Raw genomic sequence first — 26,265 nt, 5'->3', positions numbered from 1 at the left:
TGTAAACGAGTCTGAAGGACACGTACATCTTTGCTGACTCCTCTGTGACCTGGGCAAGCTGACTCCACTGCCTGAAGCCAAACCTGTTCGGCCAGTTTCTTTCCCAGTGGCCGCATGAGATTAGTATCAAGGCACAGCACATCATAACACCTTTCATCACACACAAACCATGCCTAATCTTACACACACCTGTCCCTGTTTCTTTCTTTATGACTTGCTTTACAAGGAGGAGGTGCCTGTTTATATTGGGGGTCCGTCGATATCTGATGAAAGTACTGAGCCTTGCCGGGTAATTGATTTAGGGCTGGACAAACTGAAATATGGGCTTGTCATCATAACCCTGCTGTTTCTTTGTAGTGAAAATATGTGAATGGTCAACTGTAAAATAAGGGATGTTTGCCTAAAGCATAATATTTTGTATAAAAGAGAAGGTTAGCTTTATAAGGAGAGCAGTCTCTTGAGAATATACACCATGTTGTATTTCTAGGATACCTGTTACTGGCTGCAGCCAATAAACAAGATCTTTGACTTCACCAAGAAGACTCTGTGTTTCTGTAGTCTGAAACAGGAAGGACTCGAAGTCTTAGGGTGTGTTCTCTGGCACCACTGGGTTCTGAAAAACCCAGTACTTCAGTTGGCGCCCAACATTTCGCTCCCTGGCGGTGGCGGACACCTCTGTGCCTACCCCATCAACAAGTACAGCCGCCACCCCCCCTACCAGCACCGCCCTCCCAGCAGCCCCTCTGCATGTTTTCCGTGCCCGCTCACCCAGGAGTGTGGACATCTCCTTCGCCCCAGGCACCTCAGGCCCTGCCCCAGTCAGCTCTGCTGCCCTCAGTGAGGAGGCTATTAACCTCCTGAGATCCCTCACTGTTGGGCAGTTGACCATTCTGCATGCCATTCAGGGTGTAGAGAGGCATTTTCAACAAACCAATGCATACCTGGAGTGCATTCACTCTGGCCTGGCAGCCCAACAGAGAGCATTTCAGGCTCTGGCCTCAGCACTGATGGCAGCCCTTGTCGCTGTGTCTAGCCTCCCACCTCCAACTTCCTCTACCCAGTCCTACTCCCCTCAACCCCAGCCTTATCCCAAGCACACCTTCAGACCAGCATTTACCCAAATCAACACACAGAAGTGGCTCAGGCAATCACAAGCACCACACATCATCCCACAGGCACTCACACAAGCACCATACCCATGCAGACACACCGACATCCACTGCCTCCACTGTGTCTCCCTCCTCCTTCTCGTCAACCTCCCTCCCAGTATTGTCTCCACTCACACCTGCATGCACTACATCCTCATCCTCTACCTCCATCAGCAGCAGTTGTAAGCCGTGGAAATATCCTCTCCCGCCTTCTGTGCTGCCTTTGTGGCTGCTGTGGGGGGTGTTTGCGGTTGGTGTTGTGGCACTGGAGGAACCTGTTATCATCGCTGTCGTCTGCGGTATGTGCCAAGCTGGAGCATTAACAGTTCCATGTTGTCCAGGAGGTTGCCAATGCTCCTTTTGTGTGTTTTCCTTAACTAGTGGTGTGTAGGCCTCATTTTAACACCTGGTCTGACCAGGCATTAAAATATGATGCAAACCGGTCTTTACAAAAATTGTTGGGGCCTGTTTCTTTCTCGGTGTTGTTTTCGCTTTGGGGTGTAAATATGGCGCTGGAGAGCTAGCTTCATTTTTTTGAAGGGAACTTCTACCATTGTTGCAAAATGAAGCAAGGTGGGTTGGCCCTCCTAAAAAGTGACGCTAAATCAGATATTTTGTCACTAGATGGGTCTAACATCAAAATATAAATGTAGTGGTAGTTAGCGCCGCTTTTGCATTTAAATAAAATGATGAAAAGGTAGCCCAAACATTTCTGAAATATGGGCCTAAATGTTATCAGTGGGCCTGCAGCACTTACTGTTCTACCCACTTAAGTAGAACCTTAAAACCTGTCCCAGGCCTGCCATTGCAGCCTGAAGGGTGTGTCCTACTGCCATGCCGACTTGACATTTAAAAACCCTTGCCAAGTCTTAAACTCCCCTTTTATTACAAGAAGTCCCCCCCTGAAGTAGGCCCTCAGTATCCCGTAGGGGTGGGTGCTGTTTAATTAAATGGTACAACATGGACTTTTTAGTTTTACATGTCATAGTAGTAAAAAACTCCCAAATGCGTTTTCTCTCTACTGAGGGGCCTAGCACTCCCATAGGGTTACTCTGGGGAGTCCTTATTAAAATGATTAAATTGTAATGATAAAACCCCCTCTTTAATGACAAAGTGGGATTTATTATTACAGGTTTGAAAATGCCACTTTTAGAAAGTTGGCATTTTCCTGGTCTCTGCCCTCTGTGCCTGTAACCTGGCTTAGGTCATGTGACTGGGTGTAACTGACAGTTGGGACTTTGTGAACTCACCCCAGACGGTCACACAGTAAGGGGATTAGCAGAGCCTGAATGTACCATTAACTGACTTGATGGGGGCAGAGCTAAGCACAGCTCCACTTGAAACTGAATTGGCTGGGCTCTGCCACCACACAATGGCCCATATTTATACTTTTTGACGCAAAACTGCGCTCACGCAGTTTTGCGTCAAAAAAATTTGCGCCGGCTAACGCCATTCTGAAGCGCCATGCGGGCGCCGTATTTAAGCAATGACGTTAGCCGGCGTTATCCGCCGGCGCTGCCTGGTGTGCGTTGAAAAAAACGACGTACACCAGGCAGCGCCGGCGTAGGGGGATATGGAGCTTGGGCGTGAAAAAATGGGGCAAGTCAGGCTGAGGCAAATTTTTCGCCTCAACCCGATTTGCGCCATTTTTTTCCACTCCCAACCCCCATAGAAATGACTCCTGTCTTAGCAAAGACAGGAGTCATGCCCCCTTGCCCAATGGCCATGCCCAGGGGACTTCTGTCCCCTGGGCATGGTCATTGGGCATAGTGGCATGTAGGGGGGCACGAATCAGGCCCCCCTATGCCACAAAAAAAATAAAAAAATAATACTTATCAGAACTTACCTTATTGTCCCTGGGATGGGTCCCTCCAGCCTTGGGTGTCCTCCTGGGGTGGGCAAGGGTGACAGGGGGTGTCCCTGGGGGCATGGGAGGGCACCTCTGGGCTCCTTCCAAGCCCACAGGTCCCTTAACGCCTGCCTTTTCCAGGCGCTAAAAAACAGCGCAAAAGCGGGCGTATGTCATTTTTTTTGACCCGCCCACTCCCGGGCGTGAATTTTGCCCGGGAGTGTAAATACGGCGCACATGCCGCGGAGTCACTTTTTTAGACGGGAACGCCTACCTTGCATATCATTAACGCAAAGTAGGTGTCCACGCTTAAAAAGGACGCAAACTCCATGGACTTTGGCGCTAGACGCGTCTAACGCCAAAGTATAAATATGGAGTTACTTTTGCGTCGGAATTGCATCCAAAAAAACGACGCAATTCCGTCGCAAACAGAGTATAAATATGCCCCTCCGGGTCTAACAACCCTGTATTGTCAGTGCAGCCAGCTAGAAGCCAGGGCAGGGGAGACAGGAAATTCCTGTAACTTCAGAGAACCTTTCTATGAACTTCACCCAACTTCTTGGAGCAGGGCTCTAGGGTATATTAATAGGGCTCCCAGACCTGCGACTTAAACTTTTAAAACTCTGGTTCTACTAATTAGATTTTCATGGTTTTGGTGTCAAATAATGTATTAAAATGTTTTCTAATTTTCAGAATTTGTTTGAGATTTTTAATGTGTTGCGTGTTCGCTGTGTTGCTGTTTGGGTACTGCATAAATACTTAACACATTGCTTCTAAGTTTGGCCTGATTGCTTTTTGTGCCAAGTTACCCAGGGTTAGGAACAGGTTATTGTGGTTCACCCTGCACGATATTGTGGCTGTTGCTTGAGTAGGGCTCACATCCCAATCAACCAACAATCCAATTTCTCACAATTACTGATAAAAATTCAGTGTACATTGAGGTTCGTTTATCAGTCAGTAAGCTGTAGAATAATGGGACAATTGTGTTATTTATGTTAGCATGAATAGTGTAAATTTGGGTGAATGTGTGGGGTGCTCATTTTAAAATCCCATCCATCATCCAAGTTTCACCATTACCAAGGGTTACTAAGTTGTAGGTTGTGCTAAATATTAGTTTTCTTTTGAGAGGCATTTCATTATGATAAAGAAGAAACGCTTCATTAGTGTAGAAAACCATTAGTTGAGGAAGAATGTTAATTTCCGAATAGGTTTGTGGTGTCACTCTTTGGGGACTACTTGCCTTATTTTGCCTTTCTACCACTCTCCTCAAATTGGGTATTGAGAATTCTACTAGCTACATGCATGGAGATGTTTTGGGTTACTTCCCTCAAAACTGATCCACAGGGTGTATTGGAGGTGGATGCCAGCATTTTAATGTGCTTCACATTTTCTCACACTTCAATCTCCATTGCAGAGACAGAGTCACCCAGAGTAACCGCTCATCCTTTGCAATGGGAAGACAAATACTGCACACACCTCTATTGACTCCTGGGATCAGTTAACCTCTCCTTACAATAAAAATAGTCATCATACTTAAGCAAACTATTGCCTCTTCATGACTACACATAGTTTGCCTGATTTCTGAAAGCTGTGGTACAGTGAGCTGTAGAAAAATAGGAAAAAAGAAAAGTTTTGCAAATGCTATGTTTGACATTGTGCTTAATTTTGTTTGTTAACAATGTACCTGCTAAGGGAAATAGGTTTGCATGATTAATTGAGATACTGGGTCTCATTACGAGTTTGGCAGTTGGACTGCCAGACCGCCATAGTGATGTTCACCAAAAGACTGCCACATTGGCGGTCTCACAGACCACTGTATTATGAATTACACAGGCTGGACTGCCCAAATCCAGCCAAAAATGCCAGCAGGCCAGTACTGTTGAGGACAGCCTATCGACCAATTTTATACTGCACCATTTGGAAATAGACCATACCTTATGTACGCCCCCCTGGCATACATCTTGCCAGGTGTGGGGATGATGTGGGGAAAGGGGTAGGAATTTACAGAATGCCCACTTAACGCCAAACATTCTGTACAATTTGTTGTCTCCTGCAAACTCCAGCAGCAGTGCTTTGTAGTTCCCATCCAACGGTGCTGCACCATTGCCGTCCTCCTCCTCCTCATTTAGGATATCTACCATTTCATCTCAGGGGACATTGGTCTCTATACATATGTTATACATGATAGCACATACAAGTATCATCTTGCATATCAGGGGTGGTGCATACAAAAGGCTTCCTCCTGTAAAGACCAGGCACCTGAACCTTGACTTTAGGAGCGCAAATGTCCTCTCCACCACATTTTGTATCCTTCTGTGCCCTTCATTGTATGCCCAATCTTCCACCGTTGTTGGGTTGCCAAAGGGAGTCATCACCCATGGCTGAATGCCATAACCTTAGTCGGCTGCAACATTTGTCGGTATAACATATTTGGTGTTTCGTATGTTCCATGGCAGATGTTAGTATTAGGTGGAGTGGTGACACAGACTTGCTTCTGGTATTGGGTGTGTTCCTGTTTTGTTTAATAGTTGTATTGGTTTGTGTTGATGGACATTACTATCATTGATTGATTGTGGCTCATTCAAACTGACACTTCAACCTATTGTCAGTGGAATCTATCGCCTCCTTGCACCACAATGGTATAATTTATAATAACACCATGGTAGCCCTAAAAAGCCAAACTCAGGCCTCCATGTTACCATATGGTATTATACATGTAATGTGACACTTAGGCCCGCATTACAACCCTGGCGGTAAATGCCGTCTACCGCCGTGCTGACGGCTGCCAAATTACCGTGCCAGAGGCGGTATTCCGCTATGGGTATTATGACCAACAGTGAGAAATCCGCCACTACAGAGACACCCACACAAGTCGGCCACACTAAAGGTCAGTGATAAACTGGTGATAGCAAAACCCACACCGTTACGCCAAAAAGAATACGCCCACAGTATCAAGGCCCCGCGAACCACTGCGGCAGTCTTTCAACCGAGGTAAACCATTGGCGGTACACACCGCTGCGCTCAAAGCACACACACACTTACAAAACGACACCACATTGGACAATTCAAACCACACACAACCGACACACATACACACACCACACCCCCACACCCAAACCACTATAAAACACACACCCACATTACCCACAACCAATACCACAAAGAAAAATATTGCTAACTGAGAGAGACACAAGGCAGGAGCACCCACTCAATCAGAGGCACAGAACACCATCACCCATACACCAACCATGCAACTCACACCACACACCCCAACACATCACCCTACACACCCTCACACATATACTCACACCACAACCATGGCACCCCAAAAAACAACCGAGGTTTTCAAAGGAGGAGCTAAGGGTCATGGTGGGGGAAATCATCCGGGAAGAGCCACAGCTATTCGGATCACAGGTCCAGCAGACGTCCATTGCAAGGAAGATGGAGCTACTGCGGGGAATCATGGACAGGGTCAATGCCGTGGGACAGCACCCCAGAACAAGGTATGACATCAGGAAGAGGTGGAACGACCTACGGGGGAAGGTGCGTTTCTTGGTAGCAAGACAACAGATAGCAGTACAGAGGACGGGCGGTGGACCCCCTCCTACTCCCCCACAACTAACAACATGGGAGGAACAAGTCTTGCAATAATGCATCTGAGGGCCTCGCAGGAGTAGCAGGAGGACTGCACTCTGGTAAGTCAAATCTTTACTACTTTCGTCCCCTCTACCTGCATTCCATCACAAACCCCTATCCCTACCCTCATCCCCATCACTCCACCACCTCACACATACCCCACCATCACAACCCACCCATTACAATATCAAGCCCTGCATGCAACACCAATGCATGGACCCCCATCACAGACCTGCATGGACATCCATCACCACATCATGCCCATTACAGAGACTCACCCAGCCCACAAAATCACCGCTCACACAAGGCCAAGCTGATAGAGAAATCACAACCATACAGGGAAACACACCCATGCACAAGATGGCACACACAGATACATTAACACTGCATTTGCATCTTTACAGGACCCCTACTCAGCGTCACCGGAGAGGAGGTGCCAGCTACATCCAGTCCCCCCCTGAAGAGGCCCACAGTGACGACAGCAGCTCTGGACACCTGGATCAGGATGACTAACCTGGTCCATCAGGGACTTCTGGACAGTCGGTTCTCCTGCCACAGTCCCAAACCACCACAGAGCCTCCCCCCTCAGGAAACACCAGCACAGCACCCATCAAGCAGGCCCATGCCAATGTCCCCAGGACACATCAATGAGCAGGGTGTCCACCACCACAGGGACCCCAGGCAACCCCACAAACACAGGACGATCAGGGACCTGGGGTCAGTGGCAGTGGGCCCACGGTTCAGGGGACAGAGGCACAGGATAACAGGGAAGCTGGGAGGACTGCTGTGCGACAGGGGGAAGACAGGCCCAGGGAACCCACTCTCCACGAGGCACTCTTCAACATCCTGGGAGCATACCACCATTCCCAGGAGACCATGGGCCAGATACTGGTCAAGCTACAGGAGACCCAGTGGCTGCAGGAGGGACAGTACCTGGGGATCAGGTAAACATCTATACCATCCCGGTCACCATGCAGGGGTGCTGGCTGACTTGGCCAACACCATGATGGAGGCAGTGGCACAACAACGGGCCCATGACACTAGCCAAACCGATGAACAGCCTTCCATATCCGCCGGCGCTATTGGACAGGAGGCACCACCACAGGAACAACAGGCCACCAGCATCCCACCCCTTGCAGAAGGAGAACCACCCAGCAAACGGTCCCTGCGATCCAGACAGAAGCCAGAAAACATTGCCAAGACCTCTGCCAGGAAATAAGACTCTCCTGATTATCACCCTTCTGTCCCACTCTGTCACCCTGTCCACCTTCAACTGCCATTGCTCAACTTCCCATGCCCCCTTGGACAATGCACATGTGATACCAAGAGACTGGACTCTACCCTGGGCTTTCCTCCACCATCAGCCCAGCCCATTGCACATTCCCTATACTTATGAGCACTTAAATAAACACTCTTGGAACAAATAGCAATCGGGAGTCTGTTAAATGATTCACAAATGTATTAGTAAAACTTTATCAAAGCATTGCAACTCAAATGTACAGTGAAATATACTTTGGAATGACCTTCGGATGGGCAGCAGTACACATAGCAGGAGCCACAGTGGGGCACACGGATCTGAAAATAGAGATACCAAAGGGTACAGTCAGTGGCTATAGACATAGAGTATGAGGCTGCCTTGTACAATGTCCAACAGATAACTGAACTGTAAAGTGAACGTACAATGTCTTACCAGTGTGTCACTGGAAGTATTGCTGAATTATGTTGCTCTTGTTGTCAACATCTTCTTCTTCTGCCTCCTCTTCATCACTGTCCACAGGCTCCACCGATGCCACAAGACCATCTCCAGGCACATCCTCCTGCAGAAAAGGCACCTGGCATCTCAAGGCCAGGTTGTGCAACATGCAACATGCAACGATGATCTGGCACACCGTCTTGGGTGAGTAGTACAGGAATCCACCTGTCAGATGGAGACACCGGAACCTGGCCTTCAGGAGGCTGAAGGTCCTTTCAATAATCCTCCTTGTACGCCCATGTGCCTCATTGTAACGTTCATCTGCCCTTGTCCTGGGATTCCTCACTGGGGTCAGTAGCCATGAGAGGTTGGGGTATCCAGAGTCACCTATGAATATCGAGGGATGCCTGTTAGCCACACACTCACCCTTAGGGACAACCCCATACACCAATATATACTGGGTGGTGACCTTAGGCTCACATATTAGCCACAGCCGGTGCCTCTGGAGTTGGCCCATCACATATGGGATGCTGCTATTCCTCAAGATAAAGGCGTCATGCACAGAGCCAGGGTATTTGGCATTCACATTGGAGATGTACTGGTGCCACCAAACACACCATCTGCACATTCATAGAGTGATAGCTTTTTCTATTCCTGAAAACTTACTCATTTCTCTGGGGGAGGGGGACAAATGCCACATATGTACCATCAGTGGCACCAATGATGTTGGGGATTTGACCCAGGGCATAAAGGTCATCCTTCCCTTTGCCAAATCCTCCACCTGGGGGAATACAATGTAACTGCGCATTTGTTTCAGCAGGGCAGACAACACTCTGGTCAACATGTTGGTGAACATTGGCTGAGACATCCCTGAGGCTAGGGCCACTGTTGTTTGGAAGGAACCACTTGCCTGGAACTGGAGCACTGACAGGACTTGCACTAGAGGGGCGATACCAGTGGGCTGCCGGATAGCTGACATCAGGTCTGGCTTCAATTGGGCACACAGTTCCTGGATTGTGGCATGATCAAGTCTGTAGGTAAGGATAATGTGTCTCTCTTCCATTGTTGCAAGGTCCACTAGGGGTCTGTACACCAGAGGATGCCGCCATCTCATATGCAGCCTCAGCGGCTAAAGCCTATGGAAGAAAACGGTAAGCAGAGGGTCTTATTCACACATCTATTGCACTAATGCTGATTTCTTTGCTTTAGAGAAACAAAATGTGAATCTGAAAATCAGTTTCTGTGCCAATGTCTGCGGGGACTCAGTTAGGTGTCATGCCCTGTGCCCCCCTGAAATGGCGGATGCCTGACCTGTGTGGAAGGACAAGAGGAAATGAGATAATTGCGCTGGCGTTGTGCGAGGCCGCGGTAGGTAGTTGATGACCGACATGCAACTTCACATTGGTTATCAATGCGCCTTGTGGGTTCCAGGAGCCAATGGCGATGTACACCGGCGGTGACGGTACACACCGCCGCGGACGTCACCGCCATTTTCTATCTATCCATTCACTTGCTACCTGACCTTCAACAGCAGACGACCTACACTACAAGTGCTGCTGTGACCTGTGTCTGGAAGCGACAATGGTTCATGTGTCGGGGAAAAGGGCCCCTGTCTTCACTGGGGAGGAGTTGGAGAAACTTGGGGATGGGGTCCTACCGCAGTACACCTTACTCTACGGTCCTCCAGACAAACATGTGAGTACACTGTGAGCATGATGCGTGGGCCATGAATGTTTGGAGTGCTGTGGATGTAAGCCACATGTTAGGGGGTGCCGAGGCGTCCTGGCAGCATGTAAGGTGGTCAATGTATGTTCGTCAGGGGATGAGAGGGATCTAGTGGGCCATGAGTGTGACGGTCAGGACGGTTTACTAATTCCCTTTTCTGCTGTCCTTTCCCCGCACGTCAGCGCCCACCAAAAAAAGGGTATTTGGTATGCCATTGGCAAGGAGGTGAGGACCCTGGGGGTCTTTGACAGGCGGAGCACCCACTGCCGCAAGAGGTGGGATGACCTGCGCCGCTGGGCAAAGAAGACGGCGGATGCCCAGGTGGGGCTGGCCTCCCAACGAGGAAGGGGTGCCCGTCACACCATGACCTCCCTGATGTTCCGCATCCTGGCGGTGGCCTATCCAGAGTTGGATGGGTGTGTGAAGGCATCACAGCAGCCACAAGGGGGTGAGTAGAGAATCAAACTCCTGCTTTGTGTGCGTTAAGAGATACCTGGGTGGGGTCTATGGGTGCCCCTAGGCCAAGGTGACAATGGCAGGGTAGGTCCCTTGTTGGGCGGGGACTGAAGCACTCCTACCCCAATAGTGTTATTGGGCATCTACTACTGGGCAGGGTCCTGTGAGTTTCTGGGGTGCAGCTGATGGCGTTAGGCATTGTACCACATGGGCTGGTGACTATCTTAGTAACTGGTTGGGCATGGCCTAGTGCATAGGACTGCTCCCTGTGTGTTGTGTACTTCAACGGTAGTGGTGTTGCTGGCATTGACCAAGTGTATCCTCTGTCTCTCCCCCCCTTTTTGTTTTGTCACACTGTCCTTTTGTGCATTAGCATCATCTGGCGGAGGAGCAGAGGCACCGGCGACGGAGGGAGCTGCATCCCACATGGGCCTGGAGGCTGAATCCATTGAGGGTGAGATCACCAGTGGGACAGAGGGCGAGGGGAGCACCACGACGGGGACAGGAGGTTAGACCACAGACAGCAACTCCTCCTCCGATGGAAGATCCCTGGCGGTGGCAGATACCTCTGTGCCTACCCCATCAACAGGTACAGCCGCCACCCCCCTACCAGCACCGCCCTCCCAGCAGCCCCTCAGCATGTTTCCCGTGCCCGCTCACCCAGGAGGGTGGACATCTCCTTCGCCCCAGGCACCTCAGGCCCTGCCCCAGTCAGCTCTGCTGCCCTCAGTGAGGAGGCTATTCACCTCCTGAGATCCCTCACTGTTGGGCAGTTAACCATTCTGAATGCCATTCAGGGTGTAGAGAGGCATTTTCAACAAACCAATGCATACCTGGAGGGCATTCACTCTGGCCTGGCAGCCCAACAGAGAGCATTTCAGGCTCTGGCCTCAGCACTGATGGCAGCCCTTGTCCTTGTGTCTAGCCTCCCAACTCCAACTTCCTCTACCCAGTCCTACTCCCCTCAACCCCAGCCTTATCCCAAGCACACCTTCAGACCAGTATTTACCCAATCAACACACAGAAGTGGTTCAGGCAATCACAAGCACCACACATCATCCCACAGGCATCACACAAGCACCATACCCATGCAGACACACCGACATCCACTGCCTCCACCGTGTCTCCCTCCTCCTCCTCGTCAACCTCCCTCCCAGTATTGTCTCCACTCACACCTGCATGCACCACATCCTCATCCTCTACCTCCATCAGCAGCACACCCATCACTACTCACCCCTCACTGGCAGTCACCGCCCCCACAACCATGCACACGTCCCCTGTGTCTTCTCCCAGTGTGTCTGTGACCCCTCCTCCCAAAGTATACAAACGCAAGCAACCACCCACCTAACAGCCATCCACCTCACAACATCATCCAGCCCATGCACCTTCACCTAAGCTCAGCAGACAGACACCTCCTACAACCACTCCCTCTTCCTCCACTCCCAAACCCTCTCCCTCTTTCAGCCCCAGTGTGTCTAAAAATATTTTCTGGCAAACATTGAACTGTTCCCTACCCCCACCCCCTTCGGCATTCCCCTCGGTCCAGGGTGTCCAGAACCCAGGCCAGCACCTCCTCAGCCACCAAGTCGCCATCCGCTGTGGAACCTGCAACTCCCAGAGGCTCAGAGGGGGCACCCATCAGGACAGCCAGTGTGCCACCAACCCCTGCACAGGACCAAACCATTCTGAAACCTGCCAAGGTGAAGAAGGGGACAGCATGCAGCAAGGGCAAGAAGCACGACCCACGCAGCAAGGTCTCCTCCAAAACTCCAACTGACAGAGCCAAGGGCACAACAGCATCTGCCAAGGTGAGGAAGGGGCAGAAAACTGAAGGCAAGGCACTTCAGACAATGGAGGATGCAGGTCAAGTCCTGGTGCCTACCAGCAGAACTGCCAGCCCCGCCACCTGCACCACATGCAGCACCGCCAGCAGCCCCGCCGCAAGCACTACCACCTGCACCGCCACCTGTACCGCCACCTGCACCTCTGCTGCCACCACTACTGTCAGCAGCAGCATCCCCAGTGGGCAGCCGTCTGAGGCTCCAGGAGGAGTGCTGGAGCCTCCCTCCACCACTAGCAGCACCTGCACCACAGCCAGCACCATCAGCAGCCCTGCCGCAAGCACCACCACTTCCACCGCTGACAGTAGGACCACTACTAGCACCAGCAGCCCCAGTGGGCGCCTGTCCAAGGCTGCAGGAGATGGGCTGGGGCCTACTACCACCACTGCAGCACCCCCACCAGCACTACCACCACTTAGCAGCCTTAAGCACCGCAGGATGGATTCTAGCCCTGCCTCTATGAACCATCATGCTACCTGATCCCTGCAAATCTTGTGCCTCAGACACCCAGGTGAGGGAATGTGAACTGGCACACCCCAAGTACTGCATCACTGAGCACCAAGCCCCCTCCAGAATCAGTGGAGATATGCATCCACTCACCCTATCCTTGGCAGGATGAAGTACTCTGGGCACAAACCCCCCTCCAGAACCGGTGGAAGTTGGCATCCACTTGAGAGACTGTGGCTTTGCACTCCCCAGTACCAAGCAGTGGGCAAAGCACCCACTTGAGAGACTGTGGCTTTGCACTTCCCAGGACTAAGCAGTGGGCAAAGCACCCACTTGAGAGACTGTGGCTTTGCACTCCCCAGGACTAAGCAGTGGGCAAAGCACCCACTTGAGAGACTGTGGCTTTGCACTCCCCAGGACCAAGCAGTGGGCAAACCACCCACTTGAGAGACTGTGGCCTTGCACTCCACAGGACATCGTTGTGGGTATGGAGCCAGCCCCCTCAAAGAGCAGTGGCATTGTCCCATCTTCCGGCTGTGGTGCCCCCCACTTCCCCATCCACTTGAGGTGCCTGTGTGTTTTCCACCTGATGCCCCTGCAGTGTTCTCTCCGTATTGAGGCAGGAACCAAATGTGGGCTTGGTCCATGATTTTTGGCCCAGTGGCCCATGAACATTTGTGAAGGACAATGTACGGCCTTCTGTACATATTGTATATTTTTGTTAATACTGTTAATCAGATTTTATGATATATCTGCCTATTTCTAAAATATCACTGGTTTGACTCAATTCCTTTTGTCCTTGCGTTCTTCCAGGGGATTACGGGGTGTATATGTAATGTTGTTGGATCTGTTTGTGTATATGGTGTTGGGGGTGGGGTTGGGGGTGGGGATGTTGCGTGTTGAGTGTGTGTGTCACTCTCTTTTTCTCCCCCCCTCCCCTGTGTACTAGGTGCAGTACTTACCGTCATCGTCGCCGCCGTCTTTGGTGCTCCTGGTAGATGAGGAGGTAGACCAGCATCGGCATGACCTGCAGCTCGGGCTCCATGGCATCCTGGTTCTTCGTTGAGTGTCGAGAGGTGAGTGGTTTCCCTTCCAAACATTGTTTCCACTGTGCTTTTGATGGAGATGGTACCGCCCCAGAAAAGCTGGTGGATAGGCAGGTTCTGATGTGGTGGGTGGTACATTGTCTTCTGCCTGTCTGTTGGTGGTGACCGCCGCAGTGTTTGTTGCTACTGCCATGGCGGTTGGAGTGTTAAATTGTCTGTCTGTGTTGGCGGTTTCCGCCGTGGTCCCATTTATTTTTACCGCCGGCCTGTTGGTGGTATTACTGCCGCTTTAACACCGACTGCCAGGGTTGTAATGAGGGCATAGTGACCCTTTGTGGCAGATTATGCCTGTGACAGCCAACATGTGTACAAGTGTATAATTCACACAGTTGGAGGCGTAGCAAAATAAGTGCAGAGGACACTTTCAACACATAAACAGTGCAGATATTGAGCGGGGCACACCAAATTTTTGCATGGGTCCATATGTATGGTGCATGTAAGGTCAGGTATGTTCTTAGTACTCCTATAGAGTCCCACTATGGCATCCATTATCTTGACAGTATTGAACCTACACTGCACCATGGTGGACTGTTTTTTGTATATGGTGCACACATGATGGCATTAGGGGGCGCTAAGAGGCGCGTGTGAAGTGGCACTGGACTACATGGTGCACCACTTCTCATTAATCTGCCCCATGGTCTTTCATGGGTGGTGATGTTGTATTCCTATGTGTGCAGCACAATGCAGCAGAAAGGTGAAGATGCACACTACAGGCATGTTGGGTATGTGCTGGTGAAATGTAGTTGGTAATGGCAACACTTGGGAGGCATTTGATATTGGTGCCGCCAGAGACTTGAACACCATGACAGATGTAAGCGCTGTGCTTATGTGTTACTTTCTTTATATTGGCATGGCATATCCCATTCACAAAGCTGAGCTATCCATTGCTTGGTGTGATGTGTGTGGGATCTGTATTTAGTTTTCAGCCAGTGGACACTTGTAGTGTTTTGGGCCCAGCTTCTGTAGGCAAAGAGGACATAGCTCCACTTGACTTTTACATGGTCTGCCAGTCAGGTTGTGGCTGTATTATGTGCAAATGGGTCTATGTGTGTGTGATGTGCACTGAATGCGGTGTAGTGTGGTATGTGTTATATGTTTTGTTGTCTGTACATCTGTGTTCCCCTGCCCATGTGTGTTTAGTGTGGTGTATGTCTTGTTTGTCCTACAAGGTTGGTGTGTTGTCTGTGTACTGAGTGGTATGGTGGCTTACCTACTAGAAGCCCATTGCCATATTGCCCACTCTGGACCCGCTCGTTGATGGTGGAATACCTGAATATGTAGGCATCATGGATGCTACCAGGATATTTGGCTAGGATGTTTGTAAAGAGCCCACAATGGTCCACAATGGTGCCCTACACATTTATCGAATGGATGTGTTTGAAGTTCCTGTAGAGGTGTCCCATTGCTGCAGGTGGCACAAGTTGGACATGATTGCAGTCCATTGCACCCAGCACATGCAGGAACCCAGCAATTAGGTAGAAACCTTAATTGGTCTCCTGCTGCAGTATCTGGGTGTTGGGGAAGCAGATGTGGTGGGGTGTGAGGCAGATGATTGCATCAAGAACCGTTCGTAGGAAGGCAGAGAAGGATGGCTGGAAGATACCAGCCACTTGTGCACCAACTGTCCGAAATGATCATGAGGCCAACATATAGAGGACAGTGAGGAGTTTGGTCATGGGTGGAATATTTGTTGGAGTTTCCACCCTTGCAGTGATGTGTGGCACTATGTTGTGCAGCAGGCGTACAATGGACTCCTGCTTCAGACGGTAAGTTCTGATGACATCTTGTTCCCTGAGCCCAAGGATGGTTGTAAGCCGTGGAAATATCCTCTCCCGCCTTCTGTGCTGCCTTTGTGGCTGCTGTGGGGGGCGTTTGAGGGTTGCTGTTGTGGCGCTGGAGGAACCTGTTATCATAGATGTCGTCTGCGGCATGTGCCAAGCTGGAGCATTAACAGTTCCAGGTTGTCCAGGAGGTTGCCAATGCTCCTTTTGTGTGTTTTCCTTAACTAGTGGTGTGTAGGCCTCATTTTAACACCTGGTCTGACCAGGCATTAAAATTTGATGCAAACCGGTCTTTGCAACATTTGTTGGGGCCTGTTTCTTTTTGTGTGTTGTTTTCGCTTCGGGGTGTAAATATGGAGCTGGAGAGCTAGATTCATTTTTTTTAAGGGAACGCCTACCCTTGTTGCAAAACGAAGCAAGGTAGGTTGGCCCTCCTAAAAAGTAACGCTAACTCAGATATTTTGTCACTAGATGGGTCTAACATTAAATTTAAATGTAGTGGTAGTTAGCGCCACTTTTGCATTTAAATAAAATGATGCAAAGGTGGCCCAAACATTTCTGAAATATGGGTCTAAATGTTACCAGTGGGCCTGCAGCACTTACTGTTCTACCCACTTAAGTAGAACCTTAAAACCCGTCCCAGGCCTGCCATTGCAGCCTGAAGGGTGTGTCCTACTGCCATGCCGACTTGGCATTTAAAAAACTTTGCCAAGTCTTAAACTCCCCTTTTATTACATAGAAGTCCCCCCCCCTGAAGTAGGCCCTAAGTAGCCCGTAGGGGTGGGTGCTGTTTAATTAAATGGTACAACATGAACTTTTTAGTTTTATATGTCGTAGTAGCAAAAAACTCCCAAATGCGTTTTCTCTCTACTGAGGGGCCTAGCCCTCCCATAGGGTAACTCTGGGGAGTACTTATTAAAATGATTCAATTGTAATGATTAAACCCCCTCTTTAATGACAAAGTGGGATTTACTATTACAGGTTTGAAAATGGCAATTTTAGAAAGTTGGCATTTTCCTGGTCTCTGCCCTCTGTGCCTGTGACCTGGCTTAGGTCATATGACTGGGTATAACTGACAGTTGGGACTTTGTGAATTCACCCCAGACGGTCACACAGTAAGGGGATTAGCAGAGCCTGAATGGACCATTAACTGACTTGATGGGGGGGACGGAGCTAAGCACAGCTCCACTTGAAACTGAATTGGCTGGGCTCTGCCGCCACACAATAGGCCTAACAACCCTGTATTGTCAGTGCAGCCAGCTAGAAGCCAGGGCAGGGGAGACAGGAAATTCCTGTAACTTCAGAGAACCTTTCTGGAAATTCACCCAACTTCTTAGAGCAGGGCTCTAGGGTATAAAAATAGGGCTCCCAGACCTGCGACTTAAACTTTTAAAACTCTGGTTCTACTAATTAGATTTTTATGGTTTTGGTGTCAAATAATTCATTAAAAGTTTCTCAAATTTTCAGAATTTGTTTGAGATTTTTAATGTGTTGCATGTTCGCTGTGTTGCTGTTTGGGTACTGCATAAATACTTAACACATTGCCTCTAAGTTTGGCCTGATAGCTTTTTGTGCCAAGTTACCCAGGGTTAGGCACAGGTTATTGTGGTTCACCCTGCACGATATTGTGGCTGTTGCTTGAGCAGGGCTCACATCCCAATCAACCAACAACACAGTTTCTCACAATTACTGATAAAAATTCAGTGTACATTGAGGTTCGTTTAACAGTCAGTAAGCTGTAAAATAATGGGGCCATTGTGTTATTTATGTTAGCATGAATAGTGAAAATTTGGGTGAATGGGTGGGGTGCTCATTTTAAAATCCCATCCATCATCCAAGTGTCACCATTACCAAGGGTTACTAAGTTATAGGTTGTGCTAAATATTAGTTTTCTTTTGAGACGATTTTCATTATGATAAAGAAGAAAAGCTTCATTAGTGTAGAAAACCATTAGTTGAGGAACAATGTTAATTTCAGAATAGGTTTGTGGTGTCACTCTTTGGAGACTACTTGCCTTATTTTGCCTTTCTACCACTATCCTCAAATTGGGTATTGGGAATTCTACTAGCTACATGCATGGAGATGTTTTGGGTTACTTCCCTCAAAACTGATCCACAGGGTTTATTGGAGGTGGATGACAGCATTTTAATGTGCTGCACATTTTCTCACACTTCAGTCTGCATTGCAGAGACAGATTCACCCAGAGTAACCGCTCATCCTTTGCAGTGGGATGAAAAATACTGCACACACCTCTATTGACTCCTGGGATTAGTTAACCTCTCCTTACAATAAAAATAGTCATCATACTTCAGCAAACTATTGCCTCTTCATGACTACACATAGTTTGCCTGATTTCTGAAAGCTGTGGTATGGTGAGCTGTAGGAAAATAGGGAAAAAGAAAAGTTTTGTAAATGCTATGTTTGAACTTGTGTTTAATTTTGTTTGTTAACAATGTACCTGCTAAGGGAAATAGGTTTGCATGATTAATTGAGATACTGGGTCTAATTAGGAGTTTGGCAGTTGGACTGCCAGACCCCCATATTGATGTTCACCAAAAGACTGCCACATTGGCGGTCTGACAGACCACTGTATCATGAGTTACACAGGCTGGACTGCCCAAATCCAGCCAAAAATGCCAGCAAGCCAGTACTGTTGAGGATGGGAAATAGGGGGTCTGACCACCAGCACTGATAGCCCATCGACCAATGACTGACTGTTTTAAAAGTCAAAAGTCACAGTGGCGGTCAGCCATGCCTGTCCACTAATGGCGGTCTGAACCACGGTGGTTTGCAGCCATCAAAGTAATACAAAACACATTGGATGGATTTGAAAACAACAAAGCGGACACACATTGCCACACTTAACACACAGCAAAGAACACTATAAAACACACCCCTTCACACACTACAATTCTTTGCATCTCCAACGTCAAACACAGAAGCCAGAGTGCACTCAAAAATACTAAACTGCAGAATAGGCACACCCCTAACTTTCCCTAAGCACAGATCTCACATCCTCAATACACTTCTATATCAAATCACAATCATTTGTACTTCATAAATTCATAAACTAACCATCACCTGTTAACTTGCTCCTTATTTTTTAACACCTCAGAAAAATCCCCGTTTCACCGAAGATGATTTAAGAGTCATGATCGATGAAATCATAAGAGTAGAGCCACGTTTGTTTGGAGCCCAAGTCCAAAACACTACTACCATCAGGGAAATGGAAATATAGCAAAGGATAGTCAACAGAGTGAATTCTGTAGGCCACGCCCCACGCACATGGGATGATATCAGGAAAAGGTGGAACATCCTCAGGGGAAAGGTCTGTTCCATGGCATCCAGGCACCAACTGCAGGTTCATAAGACTGACGGTGGTCCCCACTCCTCCCTTACAGCTCACATACTGGGAAGAGAAAGTCTTGGCCATCCTGCATCCTTCACAGGAATACCTGGGGGAGAGGAGTCTGGTAAGTCACAACACAAAAATCTCTCACCAAAATGTCTTGTCATGCATGCTCACTGCTCACCTTTTCCCACCTTCTCTGTCACCCCACTAACCATCCCAGTATTCACCTGTTCAAAGACCCTGGTCTGGCATCTCATGTGAAGTAGACTCACTTGTCGGAACAACATCTGTGTATAGTGTGTGTAGTACAGGGATTGACAGCACTACAATTCCCATCAGGTACAGTTCTACAATTACAAAAAAACAGAACAGTGTATCCTTCTCTAAATTAACTTGTTTGTCAACTCCCCGTTGAAGTGTACACACCTGTGAGGATGATATTTGTAAGGTGTGTGTGTAGTACAGGCACTGACAGGACCAAAACACCCAGCAGGCACAGTTATTGTCACTCCAAGCAGCCAGCCCAGTGTCCTCCGCACCAAAGACCCTTCTAACTCAACTCCATATTGAAGTGTTCTCACCAGGGAAGATAACAGTTGTATACTGTATGTAGTACAGGGACTGACATGACTGCTAAGGACAGAAGGCTCTGTTACTGTTGCTCCAAACACCAGAACAGTGTATCCTACCCAAATGTAACTTGTTTGTCAACTCCACATTGAAGTGTACTCATCTGGATAGATAACATCTGTATACTGTGTGTAGTACAGGGACTAAGAGGACTGCTAAGGCCAGGAGGCTCTGTCACTGTTACTCCACTCAGCCATTCCAGTGACCGGTGCTCCAATGACCCTTGTTTATCAACTCCCAACTGAAGTGGACTCACCTGGGGGGATAACATATTTATTGGCCCTCATTAAAATCATAACGGTTGGTGTTAAAGCGGCGGTAATATCGCCAACAGTGCGGCGGTAAAAACAATTGTATTTGGACCCTGCCGGTTACCACCATCCAACACCGCCACTTTAACACACCGACTGTAGGAGGCTGGACTGGCTTGTAGTGAGTACCAAGGGGTACTTGCACCTTGCACCAGGCCCAGTTATCCCTTATTAGTGTATAGGGTGTCTAGCAGCTTAGGCTGATAGATAATGGTAGCTTAGCAGAGCAGCTTAGGCTGAACTAGGAGATGTGTGAAGCTACTACAGTGCCACTTAGTGTCATATGCACAATATCATAAGAAAACACAATACACAGTTATACTAAAAATAAAGGTACTTTATTTTTATGACAATAGGCCAAAGTATCTTAGAGTGTACCCTCAGTGAGAGGATAGGAAATATACACAAGATATATATACACAATAGCAAAAATATGCAGTATAGTCTTAGAAAACAGTGCAAACAATGAATAGTTACAATAGGATGCAATGGAGACACATAGGGATAGGGGCAACACAAACCATATACTTCAAAAGTGGAATGCGAACCACGAATGGACCCCAAACCTATGTGACCTTGTAGAGGGTCGCTGGGACTATTAGAAAATAGTGAGAGTTAGAAAAATAACCCTCCCCAAGACCCTGAAAAGTGAGTGCAAAGTGCACTAAAGTTCCCCTAAGGACAAAGAAGTCGTTAGAGGAATAATGCAGGAAAGACACAAACCAACAATGCAACAACAATGGATTTCCAATCTAGGGTACCTGTGGAACAAGGGGACCAAGTCCAAAAGTCACAAGCAAGTCGGAGATGGGCATATGCCCAGGAAATGCCAGCTGTGGGTGCAAAGAAGCTTCTACTGGACAGAAGAAGCAGAGGTTTCTGCAGGACCAAAAAGGACTAGAGACTTCGCCTTTGGTGGACGGATCCCTCTCGCCGTGGAGAGTCGTGCAGAAGTGTTTTCCCGCCGAAAGAACTCCAACACGCCTTGCTAGCTGCAAATCGTGCGGTTAGCGTTTTTGGATGCTGCTGTGGCCCAGGAGGGACCAGGAGGTCGCAAATTGGACCAGGAGGTAGAGGGGACGTCGAGCAAGACAAGGAGCCCTCTTAGCAGCAGGTAGCACCCGGAGAAGTGCCAGGAACAGCCACGACGAGGATGCGTGAAACGGTGCTCACCCGAAGTTACACAAAGGAGTCCCACGTCGCCGGAGACCAACTTAGAAAGTCGTGCAATGCAGGTTAGAGTGCCGTGGACCCAGGCTTGGCTGTGCACAAAGGATTTCCGCCGGAAGTGCACAGGGGCCGGAGTAGCTGCAAAAGTCGCGGTTCTCAGCAATGCAGTCTAGCGAGGTGAGGCAAGGACTTACCTCCACCAAACTTGGACTGAAGAGTCACTGGACAGTGGGGGTCACTAGGACAGAGTTGCTGGATTCGAGGGACCTCGCTCGTCGTGCTGAGAGGAGACCCAAGGGACCGGTAATGCAGCTTTTTGGTGCCTGCGGTTGCAGGGGGAAGATTCCGTCGACCCACGGGAGATTTCTTCGGAGCTTCTAGTGCAGAGAGGAGGCAGGCTACCCCCACAGCATGCACCACCAGGAAAATAGTAGAGAAGGCGGCAGGATCAGCGTTACAGAGTTGCAGTAGTCGTCTTTGCTACTATGTTGCAGTTTTGCAGGCTTCCAGCGTGGTCAGCAGTCGATTCCTTGGCAGAAGGTGAAGAGAGAGATGCAGAGGAACTCGGCTGAGCTCTTGCATTCGTTATCTAAAGTTTCCCCAGAGACAGAGACCCTAAATAGCCAGAAAAGAGGGTTTGGCTACCTCGGAGAGAGGATAGGCTACTAACACCTGAAGGAGCCTATCAGAAGGAGTCTCTGACGTCACCTGGTGGCACTGGCCACTCAGAGCAGTCCAGTGTGCCAGCAGCACCTCTGTTTCCAAGATGGCAGAGGTCTGGAGCACACTGGAGGAGCTCTGGACACCTCCCAGGGGAGGTGCAGGTCAGGGGAGTGGTCACTCCCCTTTCCTTTGTCCAGTTTCGCGCCAGAGCAGGGCTAAGGGGTCCCCTGAACCGGTGTAGACTGGCTTATGCAGAATTGGGCACATCTGTGCCCAACAAAGCATTTCCAGAGGCTGGGGGAGGCTACTCCTCCCCTGCCTTCACACCATTTTCCAAAGGGAGAGGATGTAACACCCTCTCTCAGAGGAAGTCCTTTGTTCTGCCATCCTGGGCCAGGCCTGGCTGGACCCCAGGAGGGCAGATGCCTGTCTGAGGGGTTGGCAGCAGCAGCAGCTGCAGTGAAACCCCAGGAAGGGCAGTTTGGCAGTACCATGGTCTGTGCTACAGACCACTGGGATCATGGGATTGTGCCAACTATGCCAGGATGGTATAAAGGGGGCAATTCCATGATCATAGACATGTTACATGGCCATATTCGGAGTTACCATTGTGAAGCTACATATAGGTAGTGACCTATATGCAGTGCACGCGTGTAATGGTGTCCCGCACTCACAAAGTCAGGGAACTTGTCCCTGAACAATGTGGGGGCACCTTGGCTAGTGCCAGGGTGCCCTCACACTAAGTAACTTTGCACCTAACCTTTACCAGGTAAAGGTTAGACATATAGGTGACTTATAAGTTACTTAAGTGTAGTGTAAAATGGCTGTGAAATAACGTGGACGTTATTTCACTCAGGCTGCAGTGGCAGGCCTGTGTAAGAATTGTCAGAGCTCCCTATGGGTGGCAAAAGAAATGCTGCAGCCCATAGGGATCTCCTGGAACCCCAATACCCTGGGTACCTCAGTACCATATACTAGGGAATTATAAGGGTGTTCCAGTAAGCCAATGTAAATTGGTAAAATTAGTCACTAGCCTGTTAGTGACAATTTGGAAAGAAATGAGAGAGCATAACCACTGAGGTTCTGATTAGCAGAGCCTCAGTGAGACAGTTAGGCACTACACAGGGAACACATACATATAGGCCACAAACTTATGAGCACTGGGGTCCTGACTAGCAGGGTCCCAGTGACACATAACAAACATACTGAAAACATAGGGTTTTCACTATGAGCACTGGGCCCTGGCTAGCAGGATCCCAGTGAGACAGTGAAAACACCCTGACATACACTCACAAACAGGCCAAATGTGGGGGTAACAAGGCTAGAAAGAGGCTACTTTCTCACACAACCCCCCCCAAACGAAGGACAATAAGGCTAACCTTGGCCAGTTGAGACGTTATTGTCTAAGTGGTGATAAGTAGAGAGTAGCTCTGCAATAGACTGGTTACTCCCTTTATCATCCACTATATGGTTACTTCCCTGTGGGGATGTAAACCACCCTGTTTGAAGTTTTTTAGCTAAGCAACAATGTGAAGATGTATTTTCCGAGTTTCTATCAGTAAGTTTTAGTTTAGAGCAGTGGGAATTGTCCACTGAACCTATTTGTAGTGATGGAAATGCCAGACAGGGATGCTGTCTCAATAAAGCCATAGCTGGGCAAAAACTTTGTCCATATGGCTGGAAGAGAGAACAGGGATGCTGTTTCTCTTGAGTTGAAGCAGGGCAGGGATGCTGTCCTATGAGCTCCACACTAGGGCAGGGATGCTGTCCTAAGTGTTGTGAGGCAGTGCAGGGTTTCTGCACTAAAGTTTCTCTGGGAGGGTTGGAGGGATGCTCCATGTTAACTAAAATGGTGCTCTTTTTCTCACCAATGTTAGTTATCCCACAGAGAGGTACTTCCACCTCAGGGAGTACAGTTTTGCCAACTGATGATTCCCTTGGAACAGGTGCCACCCCAGGAGAGGTTTCTCCCACCACAGGAATGGTATCCTGAATGGTAGGGTGGTTAGGGGATACTGTGATACCCTTTTTACCTGCTGATGGAGAGGGATCCTGAGTTTTCAGGCCTTCTCTCCTTTGCTTTTTCATTTCAGTAGAAATGAGAGGGAACAACTCCTCAGGGATGCCCAGCATGGCTGCATGGGCATAAAACTCTACATCAGCCCAACCTGAGGCCTCTAGGTCATTACCTAAGAGACAGTCTACAGGTAAGCTAGGTGATACCACCACCTGCTTAGGGCCAGTAACTCCACCCCAACTAAACTGAATTATAGCTAAGGGAAGAAACTTAGTGGAGTTATGGACATCAATAATCTTATACTGTTGTCCAATGATGTGTTGATCAGGGTGCACTAGGTTTTCAGTCACCAAAGTGATGCTGGCACCTGTGTCCCTGTAGGCCAAGGCCTCAACACCATTTATTGAAACTGTCTGCCTGTATTTATCCATTGTAAGGGGACAAGCAGCCAGTGTGGCAAGGCCAATGCCACTAGGTGTGACAGAAACTGTCTTGGGACTGACTACCCCAGTTTCTACTATAGACCCATAAGTGAACCCAACTACACCCTTAACTTGACTGTTGCCAGCAGTCCCACCACTAGTACCACTACTGCTAGGGGCACTAGAGCTTGATGTATTAGTGGTGGTAGGCTCAGGGGGTTTACCTGGACAGGACTTATCCCCTGGCCTATGGCCTCTATTTTTACACACAAAGCACCAAGGCTTTTTAAATTGTGTAGGTTGAGAAGAAGAGGAAGAATTTGTTTTATCTCCACCCCCTGAAGAGTGTTTAAGATTTGAAGTGGGATCTTTGGTTTTACCTTTATCCCCATGCTTATCTTGAGATTTTTCACCATCTTTCTTCTTAGTGTTCTCTTTGTCACCCCCTGTATGAACTTTTCTGTTCACCCTTGTTCTGACCCATTTGTCTGCCTTCTTTCCCAATTCTTGGGAGAGGTCAGATCAGAGTCCACCAAGTACTGGTGCAGCAAATCAGACACACAATTATTAAGAATATGCTCTCTCAGGATCAAGTTATACAGGCTGTCATAATCAGTAACTTTACTGCCATGTAACCACCCCTCCAAGGCCTTCACTGAATGGTCAATTAAATCAACCCAGTCTTGTGAAGACTACTTTTTGGTCTCTCTGAACTTTATCCTGTATTGTTCAGTGGTTAGGCCATAACCATCCAGGAGTGCATTCTTAAGAACTGTAAAATTATTGGCATCACTTTCTTTCACAGTAAGGAGCCTATCCCTACCTTTTCCACCAAATGATAGCCATAGGATAGCAGCCCACAGCCTTTGAGGGACATCCTGTACAACACAGGCCCTCTCAAGTGCAGCAAACCACTTGTTAATGTCATCCCCCTCTTTATAAGGGGGAACTATCTTATGCAGATTCCTGGAATCATGCTCTTTTGCAGGATGACTATGGGAATACTGCTGCTGCCACCATGGGTTTCTAAACCCAGTTTCTGTCTCTCCTTCTCTACTTCTAAAGTCTTTCTATCCAAATCCAGCTGTTGCTTCTTGAGCTTCAGTCTGGTTTGTTCCACTCTCAATCTATTGAGCTCCCTTTCTAACAATCTGTCATCAGGGTGGGTGGGAGGGACATGTCTTGAAACAGAAGTATGGTGAGAATGGACAGAAGGAGACCTGTCCCTTACAGAGGGCACCCTAACAGCTTGGCTGACAGTGTAATGTGAGAGCACATCATCTGTATGATGTGACTCCACCTCAGTACCAACTATGCTAGACTGTCTTGTAATGGGAAGGCTAAGAAGTTTCTTTCCTGAACCTTTACCTGGGGGAGTCCCTGGATCAGATTGGGAACCATTAGCTACTTTTTCAACAGATGGGGCACTTTTAGCCTTATCTTGTTCTCTAAGCATATTAAGTAACAATTCCAAGGAAGGATTCTTCCCTACACTCAAACCTCTCTCTATGCAGAGACTCCTTGCTCCTTTCCAGCTAAGGTGATCATATGCAATCTTAGACAGGTCAACATGTTGGCCTGTGCCAGACATTTTTAGAGAGAGTTAAAGTGATAGTAAAAGATAAAAAGTTTGTCAGAGCTTTTAGAAAGACAGAGAAAAAGACTTTTTAAACTTTTTAGAACTTTTTAGAAAGTTTAGAAGTACTTTTCAGCACTTAGAAAAGAGTGAAAAGAGGAAATGCTAAACTTTTTGGCTATGTGTATATACACTTAACTTGTTTTGTATATTTTTCTCTTATGAAAAGTACAATGACAAGAGTGGTAAGTAGTCTCAAAGCACTTATCCCACCGCTGCACAACCAATGTAGGAGGCTGGACTGGCTTGAAGTGAGTACCAAGGGGTACTTGCACCTTGCACCAGGCCCAGTTATCCCTTATTAGTGTATAGGGTGTCTAGCAGCTTAGGCTGATAGATAATGGTAGCTTAGCAGAGCAGCTTAGGCTGAACTAGGAGACGT

This window comes from Pleurodeles waltl, chromosome 7 (assembly GCF_031143425.1).
Source record: "Pleurodeles waltl isolate 20211129_DDA chromosome 7, aPleWal1.hap1.20221129, whole genome shotgun sequence".
In the NCBI taxonomy this organism is placed as follows: Eukaryota; Metazoa; Chordata; class Amphibia; order Caudata; family Salamandridae; genus Pleurodeles; species Pleurodeles waltl.
The sequence above is the reverse complement of the archived record's forward strand: the minus strand, read 5'-3'. Positions refer to the sequence as shown.